Source organism: Oncorhynchus kisutch, linkage group LG9, assembly GCF_002021735.2.
Source record: "Oncorhynchus kisutch isolate 150728-3 linkage group LG9, Okis_V2, whole genome shotgun sequence".
Taxonomy (NCBI): Eukaryota; Metazoa; Chordata; class Actinopteri; order Salmoniformes; family Salmonidae; genus Oncorhynchus; species Oncorhynchus kisutch.
Genome location: NC_034182.2, coordinates 19992828 through 20006900, shown reverse-complemented (window position 1 = coordinate 20006900; position 14073 = coordinate 19992828). Strand labels below are relative to the sequence as shown.

General features: G+C 45.9%; 1 long non-coding RNA gene across 1 annotated transcript; it reads left to right on the top strand.

Moving 5' to 3' along the window:
• The first annotated feature begins 11039 nt into the window (after nt 1–11039).
• On the top strand, nt 11040–13001 carry LOC116375275 (uncharacterized). Its single transcript, XR_004211018.1, has 3 exons — nt 11040–11718; nt 11802–11954; nt 12858–13001. It is a non-coding gene; the product is annotated as an uncharacterized LOC116375275 (long non-coding RNA).
• Nucleotides 13002–14073: the final 1072 nt, after the last annotated feature.

The window sequence follows — 14073 nt, the reverse complement described above, 5'->3', positions numbered from 1 at the left end:
GCTGTCGAGCTCCAACCTACCATTTCTTTGGATTGGTGGAAACATCTCATTACTGTAATCTATTTTGGAAGTAGGTTTGTTGACATCAACCGCATGTTTCAATGAAGAGAGACGTTAAACTAGCCTCATACTATGAATAGACAACTCTCTATGTCACATGTCCTACTTATTTCAGTACATTAATTCGTGTAACATATCAGTTTGCAAACAATGTAAAAACTATATATATATATATAATTGAGTTAATAAAGCTGCAAACAAACATACAAAAATAAATTTAGAAATCTATATTATTCAATTATTGCACCCACACTACTCACGCGCGCCAACGAGCGTCTGCGTTGCCATGGGCTAAAATGTAAGTTAGTTCTATTTCTGACGCAGATCGTGCTGAAAGTCCTGCCTCTCCCATCTCCTCATTGGTAAGACCCTCTGAAACTCTCGAGAGTGAAGAAGGTAAAGACTAGACCAAACATTCACAGTCTGCAGCTGGTTATGTAAAGTAGTCTGGGAAAATTTGACCAAAGACGAGAGGGAAGAAAAGTTTTCCTCTCACCACTATGTGGGACACCTGAAGTATCCATTCTAAGAACACTCCAAGACAAAGAAACCTACAACTAAGAAGGACATTGTGACCTCTGATGGACAACCAGAGACATACATCGAACTACTCCCCATAGACTGATAAAGGTTTCAACAGAGAGACGACAGAGAAAGAAATCTATGCATAAATATATATTGCATTTCTAATCCGAATGAGCGGTTGTTACAGTGCTTATATTCATATACCCATGAGCGTAGCTTCCAAATGTATGTATGGTAAGTTGACTCTCTTTGTTTCTCCCTCTCTCCTTACCACCCCTCCCTTTCCACTGGGTAACCAAATGGTCATGCTTTTGTTAGTCCACTGGGGACCTGTTTTCATTGCATTATGTTAATAATCAATAACCTATACTGTGTGTGTGTGTGTGTGTGTGTGTGTGTGTGTGTGTGTGTGTGTGTTTATGCATTTCTGTGGTTATTTAGTTAGTAAATAAATAAGCCAATTTGTGTATTGCTGATTCATCACTTAGGTTAGGGTTCTTGCGGATCCAGGAATAATGTGATGTTCAGAATGAGACTGATGAGGTAATACTTCATAATTGACTGTTATTAAATGTAAGAGATATTTATAGATCTTTAGAGTTTAAGTCGGGAGATAGTAACTCTGTAAACAACTTTTCCTGTGGTGCCCCAAATTCCTAATGAGTTAATTGTTACGTTATTAATTAAACGTAGTAGGCAATTATTCGATAAATAGCAGTCATCACATTAATGATAGTGACGTCACAACAGTGGTTTGGAAGGAATCAGTGACAGTGGCTAACTGCAAGCATTGCAAAGCAATCACTAGCCTACTATTCAATGGAGTGGCTGTATGGTCCCAAATCTGGGATTAAGGGGCTCTTTCCAAGTTTAAAATGACAAACATTCAACATTGGCCATGCTGTCAATGAAGCATGATTTGTTAGAAGCCCTTATGCCTCACCCTAATACTGTGGTCTATTTACCCCTCTTAATTTCGCCTACTGTTCTGACTTGGTGGTGCACATGTATCCTATAACCTGTTTTAGAGAAATGTAATCATTGAATATTGTAAGAGCTTTCCTTGTCTGCTTATATGCCCCCTTTATTTACAGTTCTGACTTGGTGTACAGGGAGAACACTGTAAGAATGGCCCATGTTCTGAATTCTGTCGCTGTACATTTCAAAAGTGCTAAACAAATAGTTACATTGACTACGTCCGTCCTAGCTCGCTCATTGTCTTAATTGAAATGACAGATTGCCTCTTATCCACTTTTCGTCCCCTTATGCCATAGTTTGTACATCTCAATTGTCAGTAGAAACCACATTTGTTTTAAGCAAGTCAGCCATATCAGCTGTTTTTTTAAAGGCACTAAATGAGGCTGAATGAACTGTTTCGCTGCCAGACAAGGCTCCGATGATAGCCAGGTGTAGCAGTGGTAAAATGTTGGGACTGCTGTTGAGACAGCTTTATGTAGGCCCTAACAGTTTGTGGGCACCATTTGTCACCGTTATAGTGCAATTTATGTATTGTTTAGTGTTGTGTTGTGTTGGTAGTGGCTTTGCTGGCATGCATCCCACCTTTTTTTTTGCCCCTCCCAAGATTTACATGCTAAAATCTCCACTATAATGCAATGTTGCATATCTCACTGCTTTCTTCCATGCACTGTGCTCTCCTGATGCCAAATAATGAACACTTCTTAATATTAATTAAATGGATTGTGGCGAGTAAACGCATGGAATATGGTGTTAATAATATTCCTAAAATTCTATTAGCAAGTACAAATTACAAGTGCATAACTATATCGTAATTTTCCATGAAGATAACTCTTGCAGATAATATGTACAAACGCAGTGTAACGGCGTTCTTCGTTTGTTGAAAGAGAGTCGGACCGAAATGCAGCGTGGTGGTTAATCATGATCTTTAATGAAGAAAACGGCGATACATGAAATAACTTATAAATACAAAAACAACAAACGGAACGTGAAACTTATTACAGCCTATTTGGTGAACACTACACAGAGACAGGAACAATCACCCACGAAAGACAAAGCGAAACTCAGGCTACCTAAATACGGTTCCCAATCAGAGGCAACGAGAATCACCTGACTGCTGATTGAGAACCGCCTCAGGCAGCCAAGCCTATACAACACCCCTAATCAGCCGCGATCCCAAATACTACAACCAAATACGAAATACAATAACATAAACCCCTGTCACACCCTGGCCTGACCAAATATATAACGAAAACACAAAATACAATGACCAAGGTGTGACAGAACCCCCCACCCCAAGGTGCGGACTCCCGGACGCACCTCAAAACCATAGGGAGGGTCCGGGTGGGCGTCTGTCCATGGTGGCGGCTCCGGCTCGGGACGTGGACCCCACTCCATAAATGTCATAGTTCCTCCCCTTCGCGTCCTGGGATAATCCACCCTCGCCGCCGACCATGGCCTAATAGTCCTCACCCAGAACCCCACAGAACTGAGGGGCAGCTCGGGACTGAGGGGCAGCTCGGGACTGAGGGGCAGCTCGGGACTGAGGGGCAGCTCGGGACTGAGGGGCAGCTCGGGACTGAGGGGCAGCCCGGAACAGAGGGGCAGCCCGGAACAGAGGGGAAGCCCAGTACTGAGAGGAAGCCCAGTACTGAGAGGAAGCCCAGTACTGAGATGAAGCTCAGGTAGGTAGTAGGCTCCGGTACATCCTGGCTGGCTGGCGGATCTGGAAGATTCTGGTTGACTAGCAGATCTGGAAGATTCTGGTTGACTGACGGATCTAGCTGCTCTATGCAGACTGACAGCTCTGACTGCTCCATGCAGGCTGACAGCTCCTTGCAGACTGGCAGCTCTTTGCAGACTGACCGCTCTGACTGCTCCATGCAGGCTGACAGCTCCTTGCAGACTGACAGCTCCTTGCAGACTGACCGCTCCTTGCAGACTGACAGCTCCCTGCAGACTGACAGCTCTGACTGCTCCATGCAGGCTGACAGCTCCTTGCAGACTGACAGCTCCTTGCAGACTGGCAGCTCCTTGCAGACTGGCAGCTCCTTGCAGACTGGCAGCTCCTTGCAGACTGGCAGCTCCTTGCAGACTGACAGCTCTGGCTGCTCCATGCAGGCTGACAGCTCCTTGCAGACTGGCAGCTCCTTGCAGACTGACAGCTCTGGCTGCTTCATGCAGACTGACAGCTCTAACTGCTCCATGCAGGCTGACAGCACCCTGCAGACTGGCAGCTCAGGCTGCTTCAAACAGGCAGGAGGCTCCGGCAGCGCTGTAGAGAAGAAAGGCTCTGATAGCGCTGAACAGGCGGGAGAATCCGACAGCGCAGGAGAGGAGGAAAACGCTGGCTGCGCTGAACAGGCGGGAGACTCCGACAGCGCAGGAGGGAAGGAAGGCTCTGGCTGTGCTGAACAGGCGGGAGACTCCGACAGAGCAGGAGAGGCGAGGCGCACTGTAGGCCTGATGCGTGGTGCGGGCACTGGTGATACTGGAGCGAGGACACGCACAGGAAGCCTGGTGCGGGGAGCTGCTACCGGAGGACTGGTGTGTGGAGGTGGCTCTGGATAGACCGGACCGTGCAGGCGCACTGGAGCTCTTGAGCACCGAGCCTGCCCAAGCTTACCTGGCTCGATGCCCACTCTAGCCCGGCCAATACGAAGGGCTGGTATGAACCGTACCGGGCTATGCACCCGCACTGGAGACACTGCGCTCACTAGCATAACACGGTGCCTGCCCGGTCTCTTTAGCCCCCCCGGTAAGCACAGGGAGTTTGCGCAGGTCTCCTACCTGGCATAGCCATACTCCCTGTAAGCCCCCCCCCAATAAATTTTTGGGGCCGACTCTCAGGCTTCCATCCGCGTCGCCGTGCTGCCTCCTCATACCAGCGCCTCTCTGCTTTAGCCGCCTCTAGTTCTTCCTTGGGACGGCGATATTCTCCAGGCTGAGCCCAGGGTCCTTTTCCGTCCAGTTCCTCCTCCCATGTCCAATTCTCCAAGTGATGCAGCCTCTCCCACTGCAACTGCTCTTCACGATTAGCAGGGAGAGTTGGCTCAGGTCTGACACCCGACTCAGCCACTCTCCCTCTGAGCCCCCCCCCAATAAATTTTTAGGGGTGCTTTTCGGGTTTCCTTGCCAACCGTGTTCCCTCGTATCGTCGACTCTTATCTCCGGCTGCCTCTGCTCTCCTCAGTGCTTCCACCTGTTCCCATGGGAGGCGATCTCTTCCAGCCAGTATCTCCTCCCAAGTGTAACAACCTTTGCCATCCAATACGTCTTCCCATGTCCATTCCTCCTTTCGCTTTTCCTGCGGTAGCTGCCTGTTTCCACGCTGCTCGGTCCGTGTGTGGTGGGTGATTCTGTAACGGCGTTCTTCGTTTGTTGAAAGAGAGTCGGACCGAAATGCAGCGTGGTGGTTAATCATGATCTTTAATGAAGAAAACGGCGATACATGAAATAACTTATAAATACAAAAACAACAAACGGAACGTGAAACTTATTACAGCCTATTTGGTGAACACTACACAGAGACAGGAACAATCACCCACGAAAGACAAAGCGAAACTCCTCCTCAGGCAGCCAAGCCTATACAACACCCCTAATCAGCCGCGATCCCAAATACTACAACCCAATACGAAATACAATAACATAAACCCCTGTCACACCCTGGCCTGACCAAATATATAACGAAAACACAAAATACAATGACCAAGGCGTGACACGCAGGCACCAAAACCTCTTACAAATCATGATTTTGTACTATTTGTGGTAACACATCACAGTTTCCAAGGTCAAATAGCTACAGGACAATATTTCTACCTATTTAATTACACAAAAACACCACTTCCGACCCCACTGCAGTAACAACACTTCACAATTTTACACACATACAATCCTTTCACATACATATTATCCTTTCTCCAACTAAATAGTCACAATGTTTGCGAGTTATATTACACAACACTAGGATGTTAGTCCATCCATAAAGATTAGAAATGAAACAAAATGAAACTGTCGGTGCAAACCTGTCAATGACTCTTTCCCAAGTGTGTTAGTATATACAGTTGAAGTCGGAAGTTTAAATACACCTTAGCCAAATACATTTAAACTCAGTTTTTCACAATTGCTGACATTTAATCCTAGTAAAGATTCCCTGACTTAGGTCAGTTAGGATCACCACTTTATTTTAAGAATGCGAAATGTCAGAATAATAGTAGAGCGAATGATTTATTTCAGCTTTTATTTATTTCATCACATTCCCAGTGGGTCAGAAGTGTATGTAAACTTCTGACTTCAACTGTATATCTTTGGCAATTGTCATGATGCATTCTATCTTGGGTCATTGGGCTCTAAACCAGATATGTAGACGTCTTAATGCACTGAAAGATCTCTCACAGCTGCTAACTCGGATGGTCAGTGCATCCTGTACGATTGCTTTCAGTAACGGGAACATATCATGGTCTAACAGTTTATCCACACAGGACGTGTCAGAAGTGGCATAGCATCTTTATTTTTTTGGCAGGTAATGTTTAGCAAGAACTACTTCATCTGGCTTGAGGGGAATATGACATGTTTGGCTTTGTTGAACCAAAATTAACCGGAGAGATTACTGCTTCCAAGGTTTCCTTTTTCCAAGCTATACGGAGGGTGCTCTACAACAGCAGAGACCTGAGGACACCATCCAACCTGGAACTGTGAGTAGTGTTTGGTCTGATGCTATTTTGAAAGCCAAAAAGAAAAAAAAAGAAAAGAAAAATAAAGTACATTACAATTATATATTTTACGGGGACTGAAAGCTGAGTTAAGGCTCCCAGGCTTGTAAGGACAGACCAGACACAACTTCAATTAGCACTAAGGTGTGACGTAAAAGGTGTTGAAGCCTTTGTGCCCAACAAGTGGCAGGAGTCTTTGAAGCATCCTCTGAATCCCTCTCCTGCTGTTCAAAGACCATTCACTGGCATTTTCTATAAGAAATCTGCCTCCAGAAATAAAAGCTTCTCCCAAGTGGGTGTGACACCTACTTCTGTTGCCTGCTGCACTGCTACTTGGATTCCACCCGGCGATCTGTTCAGTCTGCCCTGGCTTGTCTCCCCGTCTGGTAAAGGTACCCCGACCACACTCACCCCTCTCTCCTGAGCTACCGCTCGGCTCCAGCACACACCCACTGTTGGGGTGAGTGACTCTATAGCTAGCCCCAAGTCATTATATATATTTTTTTTCTTGTGCATTTTGCTATTTGCCTCATGAATCCTGCATACTTTGTTGACTACTAACTTTCTTTACCCAACTGTGGGACAGACTGTTTGTTCCCACATTCGGGACTCTGACTCTCTATTGGTTACACAGACTTTAGGCCTCCCATCCTATTCTAACCACCACTCGCCGGCTTTGTATTCATGTTACCTGATGGAAATGCTGTACAATATGATCTTGTTGCCATCTGATGCACATGTCATAAATCAGCACTGCAGAGCTCTCCCTGTACTATGCCGTGCCTTGATTGTATTGCTGTTGATGATATCTGGAAATGTGCATGTACACCCTGGCCCATCTACTATTGCTAAACCCAATTCTATCTAGTGCTCTGATATCTGCTTCACTGATTTCTGCTCTCGTAAAAGCCTGGGTTTCTGCACGTTGACACAAGAAGCTTATTACCTAAACTGGATCAATTGGAAGTGTGGGTTCACAGCTCCAATCCAGATGTGTTGGTCATTACTGGGACGTGGTTAAGGAAAAATGTTTTGAATACTGATGTTAACCTTTCTGGTAATAACATTTTTCGGCAAGACAGATCTTCCAAAGGTGGGGGAGTGGCAGTCTTTACCAAGGAAACGACTGAACAAATGAACAACGAAACAGCACAGCAAGTAAGTGAAAGAAATAGGTTTAGATTATGTTTTACTGGTAATTGGGACATATGTAAATGCCAACAATATGTTTTTGGTCAGTGTGGTGTGTGTGTGTGTTATCTTTATTTAACTAGGCAAGTCAGTTAGGAACAAATTCTTATTTATAATGATGGCCCAGATGACGCTGGGCCAATTGTGCAGCGCCCTAATTTTAAATATCGGCTTTCGGTATAGTTTTTTTTTGGCAAGGAAATGATCAGATATCGGTATCGGCCAAAAATGTCATATCGGTGCATCACTTATAATAGAGAGTAGCAGCGATGTAAAATAGTGATAACACTGCCTTGAGGAATAACATTGTCAACTCCATAGGCATCAGATAAAATGGATCCTATTTTAGCTAGAAAAATAAAGAAAACAGTTATATAATCTCCCCCCAATACCAAGTCTTTCCATCTTAATTAGTAGGCCTTCTGTCCACATAGAGTCATAAACCTTTTCAATGTAAAAAAAGACAGTAGCCATTTGTTTTTTCAACTTCATTGCTGTTACGTCTGTCGTTAGATGAATGAGACCAAAGCAGGGCTAGACAGCAACTATGCAAAAACAAGATCCCACAATCTAAGGTGGGAAAAAATGGCGGCCTAAGTATGATCCCCAATCAGAGACAACGATAAACAGCTGCCTCTGATTGGGAACCATACTAGGCCAACAAAGAAAGAGAAACATAAGAAACCCAAGTCACACCCTGACCTAACCAAATAGATAATAAACAACGCTACCTAAGGTCAGGGCGTGACAGTACACCCCCAAAGGTGCGGACTCCGGCAGCAAACCTGAACGTATAGGGGAGGGTCCGTGTGAGCATCTCCTCTCAGTGGAGGTTCCGGTGCGGGATGCAGACCTCGCTCCGCTTGAGGCTCCCCCACTTTGGTGGTGCCTCTGGTGCGGGGATAGTCGCCGGGACTCCGGACCATAGATTGGTCCGACTCCGGACCCTCGCAGGCGGCTCTGGACTGGGGACCCCTGCTGAAGGCTCTAGGCTGCAGACCGTCGCTGAAGGCTCTGGACTGCAGACCGTCGCTGGAGGCTCTGGACTGCAGACCGTCCCTGGAGGCTTCGTGCCATAGATCATTACTGCAGGCTTCGTGCCATGGATCACCACTGGAGGCTTCGGGCCATGGATCACCACTGGAGGCTTCGGGCCATAGATCACCACTGGAGGCTTCGGGCCATGGATCACCACTGGAGGCTTCGTGCCATGGATCAACACTGGTGGCTTCGGGCCATGGATTATCACTGGAGGCTTCGTGCCATGGATCAACACTGGTGGCTTCGGGCCATGGATCATCACTGGAGGCCGGTTGCGTAGAGCTGGCACACGACGCACCAGGCTGGAGAGGCGCACTGGAGGCCTGGTGCGTGGAACTGGCACAGGGCTTACCAAGCTGGGCAGACGCACAGGAGACCGGGTGCGTGGAGCTGGCACAGGATATACTGGGCCGCGGAGACGCACCAGAGGTCTGGAGCGCAGAGCTGGCACAACCCGTCCTGGCTGGATGCTCGCCCTAGCCTGGCAACTGCAGGGCGCTGGCACAGGGTGCACTGGGCTGTGTGAGATACAGTGCGCAGAGCCGGCGCAGGATATCCTGGGTTGAAGAGACGCACCGGAGACCAGGAGCGCTGAGCCGGCACAATCCGTCCTGGCTGAATGCCCACTCTAGCACGGCAAATGCGGGGAGCTGGTACAGAGCACACCAGGCTGTGGATGCGTACCGGAGACCCAGTACGTGTAACCGCAAAGCATGGTGCCTGAAGGGTCACACGCTCCTCAAAGCGACTGTCTTGCTCCAGACTCCAACCCTTCCAAACTCTTTCGTCCCTCTCCACTGCTCACCACTCCTCGCTCAAACGGTCCAAGAATTCCTCCTCGGTCTCGGACTCACCCCTCAGCACCGATGCCCACGTCATCTGCCCCCGGGGCTGCATCTCGGGTTTCCGTCGTGTCCTCTCCTCCTGACCAGGCTGCTTGGTCCGTTTGTGGTGGGATCTTCTGTTACGTCCGTCGTTAGATGAATGAGACCAAAGCGGAATGGTAAACCCAGCATCCAAAGACGTCAACAGTATCCATTTTCTTATACACATTAACATGCACATTTAAAATATCATACCTGCATCGCTTATATGTATCTATTATGTATCCTAGAAAATGTCTTCCCCAACAAGTTAGCCTTTTCTTTATCAGTTACGGACATTTTTTGACCCACAACCAAAATTGCAATTCAAGTGGACTTGCTTCTTTCAGTCATCTTCTTCAAAATAGACCATACATCCCCCAGCTCAGTATCCCTGCCTATTGTAGAGCAGAACTGTCTCGATGCATTTCTCTTTTAGTACGCCCTACGTACTTAAGCACTCATCCTTTGGAAATCAAGTAGATTCTCAGGAGTCATATTCCTTACGCAACACTCTGTAAGCCCTATATCTTTCTCGAATAGCTGGAGTTCACTCTTAAGTTCACTCTTCACTCTTGGAGCCACCATCATTTCTCACCCACTTCACTCACTGGTACATATAAATTCACAGCACTCAAAATCAGAGGTCACAGAGGCAGCACATACTGTACATCAACCAGCCTCTCCAACAGACTTTACGTAATGAACGCAAAACTTTTCCCAGTCTGCTTTATGAAAGCACCATCTTCTGAATGATACCCTATCTGGAATAGTAACATCAAAGGTCATGGTACATGAAATCGGGAAATCTTCACTTACAACAGTAGAATCATTCATTCCATTCCATTCACACACAGCCAGTGTGAGGTCCAGGCAGGATGTAACCCCTCTAACAACATCAACTCTTGTACTACACCCATCATTAAGACATACTAATGCTCTTGTTTCCATCATATCTTCCACAATAGTATCATTAGCATTTGTATGTGTGCTACTATGTGTATGTGTGCTACTGCTAAGTGCATTGAAGTCACCCCACCATCACTCTATAGAGCCCAATTCTCCATATATTTCATCAAACATCGCAACAGATAGTTGACGACAAGGGTTGTAAAAATGTTGTAACTTAATATTACGACCTGCACTGTAGATTTCCAAGATCACACATTCATATTTGTCACCTGTGCTCCCTCTCCGGCCTCTTGGTCACCAGGCTGCTCGTTATGGCGCACATCTGTCACCATCATTACACAGACCTGCGCGTCATCAGACTCACCTGGACTCCATATCACTTCCCTGATTACCTTCCCTATATATATGTCACTCCCTTTGGTTCCTTCCCCAGGCGTTAATGTTTCTGTGTTGCTTAGTTTGTAGTAGGTTGTGTTTATTTATTAAAACACTCACTCCCTGAACTTGCTTCCCAACTCTCAGCACACATCGATTCAGAATAACGCCTCACCTAAAGGAAGGATCAGGGAGTGTTTTTTTTTTGTGTCAGGTGGAATGACGTGGGGTCCGGGAGCTGCTACAGACTTTCATGTCTCAGCCAGATCGTCCGACGGGCTCCCCTGCCTCCGCAGGATCGACGGGCTCCCCTGCCTCCGCAGGATCGACGGGCTCCCCTGCCTCCGCAGGATCGACGGGCTCCCCTGCCTCCGCAGGATCGACGGGCTCCGACTGGCATTCCACAGAAGGATAACAAAAACCAAAGCTCTTGTCATCATACTGAGACAATCCATAATTAGTATTATTTGGAGTCAACATATCAACAATCTTGGTGACAGTAACATCTGCCAAATTCTGCACTGCCTACAAACTCTGTTGCTGCTTCCACAATGATCTTCAAATTGGCAGTTAGTTTTTCCACAAACACAGTCAGGTTGATAACCATTCCAATGAAGGCTATGAAGTCAATAAGATGACCTATTAAGGTGTCCTTTCACATGACACATTTGTTAGAGCAAGATTTCTGAACAGGTATCGTATCTGTGTCTAGACCTAAGCAACATTTTCTACAGTAGTTTCACTTATTCCAGGAGACTATTATCTCCATCATTCTGCCTGTTATGCTCCCCAGTTTCTGTGTTGTTTTGGATTTGTATGTGTGTATTTCAGGAAATGGTGTCCTGGATACAAAGCAGCTGATTGGTCGGCCCCATCGATGATTGGCGCTCTGAACCCACCCTCTCGTCATGGGAAACAGCTGTTTTCAATTACCAACTCCTTCTCCAGCTGGATAAAAGCCAGTGTTCCTTTGTCAGGAGAAGATTGAGCTTCTTGGATGTTCTGTGTTGGTTGTAGGCGAGTGACAGTTTTGTTGAAAGTGTTTTGTAGCCACTACTTCTGAGGTATGTGTATGGCAAAAGCACTGTGTTTTTGATCATTGAAATTATTCACTTTACGTTAGTAATTATTCTGTTTTTGTTCCCAGGGAAGAAGGGGTTAGGCATCTTGGCAGTGCTTAGGCAAAAGGCCTGTGGACATACATAACCTGTAGTATTTACTGTCTATGCACAGTAGGTAAGACCTGGGCAGACCACCCCCTGTATTTTGGTTAGTGTGCCAGGAGGTGCTAAGAGGTTAGGTAAGTAGTGGGTAGGCAGGTGAGGGGGGGGGCTCTAACTTCTACTTTCTTTGCTTCAGTCCAGCCCCTTTCCCCACATTACTGTGTTAAGGAAATAAGTTCCCTGTAAATGGTAATATTCTCTGCCTCTGTCATCCTTACCCGCACCTACAATCACATACCTCTTTCACTCCAGGGGGAGTTGAGTGTGGCGTGTTCTCTCCAAGAGGCGTACATAACACTGCCTAATAATTCCACCAATCTGCCCTCCAGCCTCTGCATAAGACATTAAGAGTGATGAATTTTTTTTTTGTGTTTTTTACATTTCTAGTCTCTTTCTGTGACTGGCCTCCACCAAATTCTGCACTGTCCCACATTCACCATAATCATGTTTCCTTCCTCTCTTTGCACAGAGCTGCTACTTGTCCCATGCTTTGGCATTTAAAAAACCTTAATGGAGATGGGACAAACTAACAGTGAAAGCCCATCGGTACTTTCTTAGTTAACCTTCTCAAACATTAATAGTACTGACAGGCTTTCACTTTCTGCACCTTTTAAATGGTCATATTTAAAATTACCAGATCTGGTAGCTTTGTATACATTTATTTAAATTTGCATCGGGCTGCTTCTTGGGGGATTCTGGTAAGATGCCAGGAAAGTCAGATTCTGGGCATATTCAATCAGTTCCAGCCCCCTGGAACAGGGCAGCTTCTGGGCCAATTCCTTGTTGAGAGCTGGGAATGAACCAGGCAAATGTGACTGCACCAATCTCTTAACGAATAGGGTGTAGATGAGACTCTGTGGTCCTATTCGAACACATTACTTTTGTTTTTCACTACCTTCACCCTGTTCATGTTCTCAACACTAGAAGTGCCACTGCTGTCAACAGCGCTAAAATCATGGCCTTTTTACTTTTCCTTTCAGCACAGATCATCCAGGTCCACGACTTTAATCATCCCCATCCACACTACCATCCATGTCGACCAGTCTAGCACAGCTGTTGCTAAAACCACCAACCACAATTTAGAACGATGGTCCTCCTGACCTCTCCAGTTCTGTTACTGGCAAGACGAAGAGGCATTTAGTGTTTTCTATCAGAAAGGATACCCGTCAGGTTTATTCGATAAAAGCAATGTCAAAAAAATAAATCATTGCGACATTTGTAATGAAGGGCAGATATAGGAGAAATGTTCAAGATCAACATTTTTATTAGTTAGACAGGATTTAAATTTTGTCAAACTTTCTTTGTGACAAATTGATGGAAACTGTTTTTTGAATAAATTATGATTTCCAAATAAGGCACTTCATGCAGATTTGTGGACTCGAGTCACATGACTTGGACTTGAGTCTGACAAGTCACAAATGTGACGACTTGAGACTGGACTATTAGGCTATCCATATAAATGTACTGTTTAGCAATCTGCTATGGATGCATCTTTGCCACAACATATAATTATGTTATCATTTTAATTTTTAATTTTACCTCAGTTGTGGAACTGCACATGTCTAAACATAGCTGTAACATCACGCTACTTTCAATACTTATGGGATGAAGATGTAACAAATTCTGGTGAATTAATGACGATATTTGCGAGGAATAAAAAGACTACAGACAGAACATGCAATCTTATCGACAGGGCTGTAGTGGAACAGGTTGAGAGCTTCAAGTTCCTTGGTGTCCACATCACCAACAAACTAACATGGTCCAAGCACACCAAGTCAGTCGTGAAAAGGGCACGACAAAACCCATTCCCCCTCAGGAGGCTGAAAAGATTTAGCATGGGTCCTCAGATCCTCCAAAGTTTCTACTGCTGCACCATCGAGAGCATGCTGACGTGTCAGAGGAAGGCCCTAAAAATTGTCAGACTCCAGCCCCCCTAATCATACTGTTCTCTCTGCTATCGCACGGCAAGCGGTACCAGAGCGCCAAGTCTAGCTCCAAGAGGCTTCTAAACATCTTCTACCCTTAAGCCATAAGACTCCCGAACATCTAATCAAATGGCTACCCAGACTATTTGCATTGCCCCCGCCCCCCCCTCCGCTATCTATGCATAGTCACTTCAATAACTCTACCTACATGTACATATTGTTATGGGTGTAAGATGGCACAGTGATGCCATCTGTTGGTAAATGTTCATTA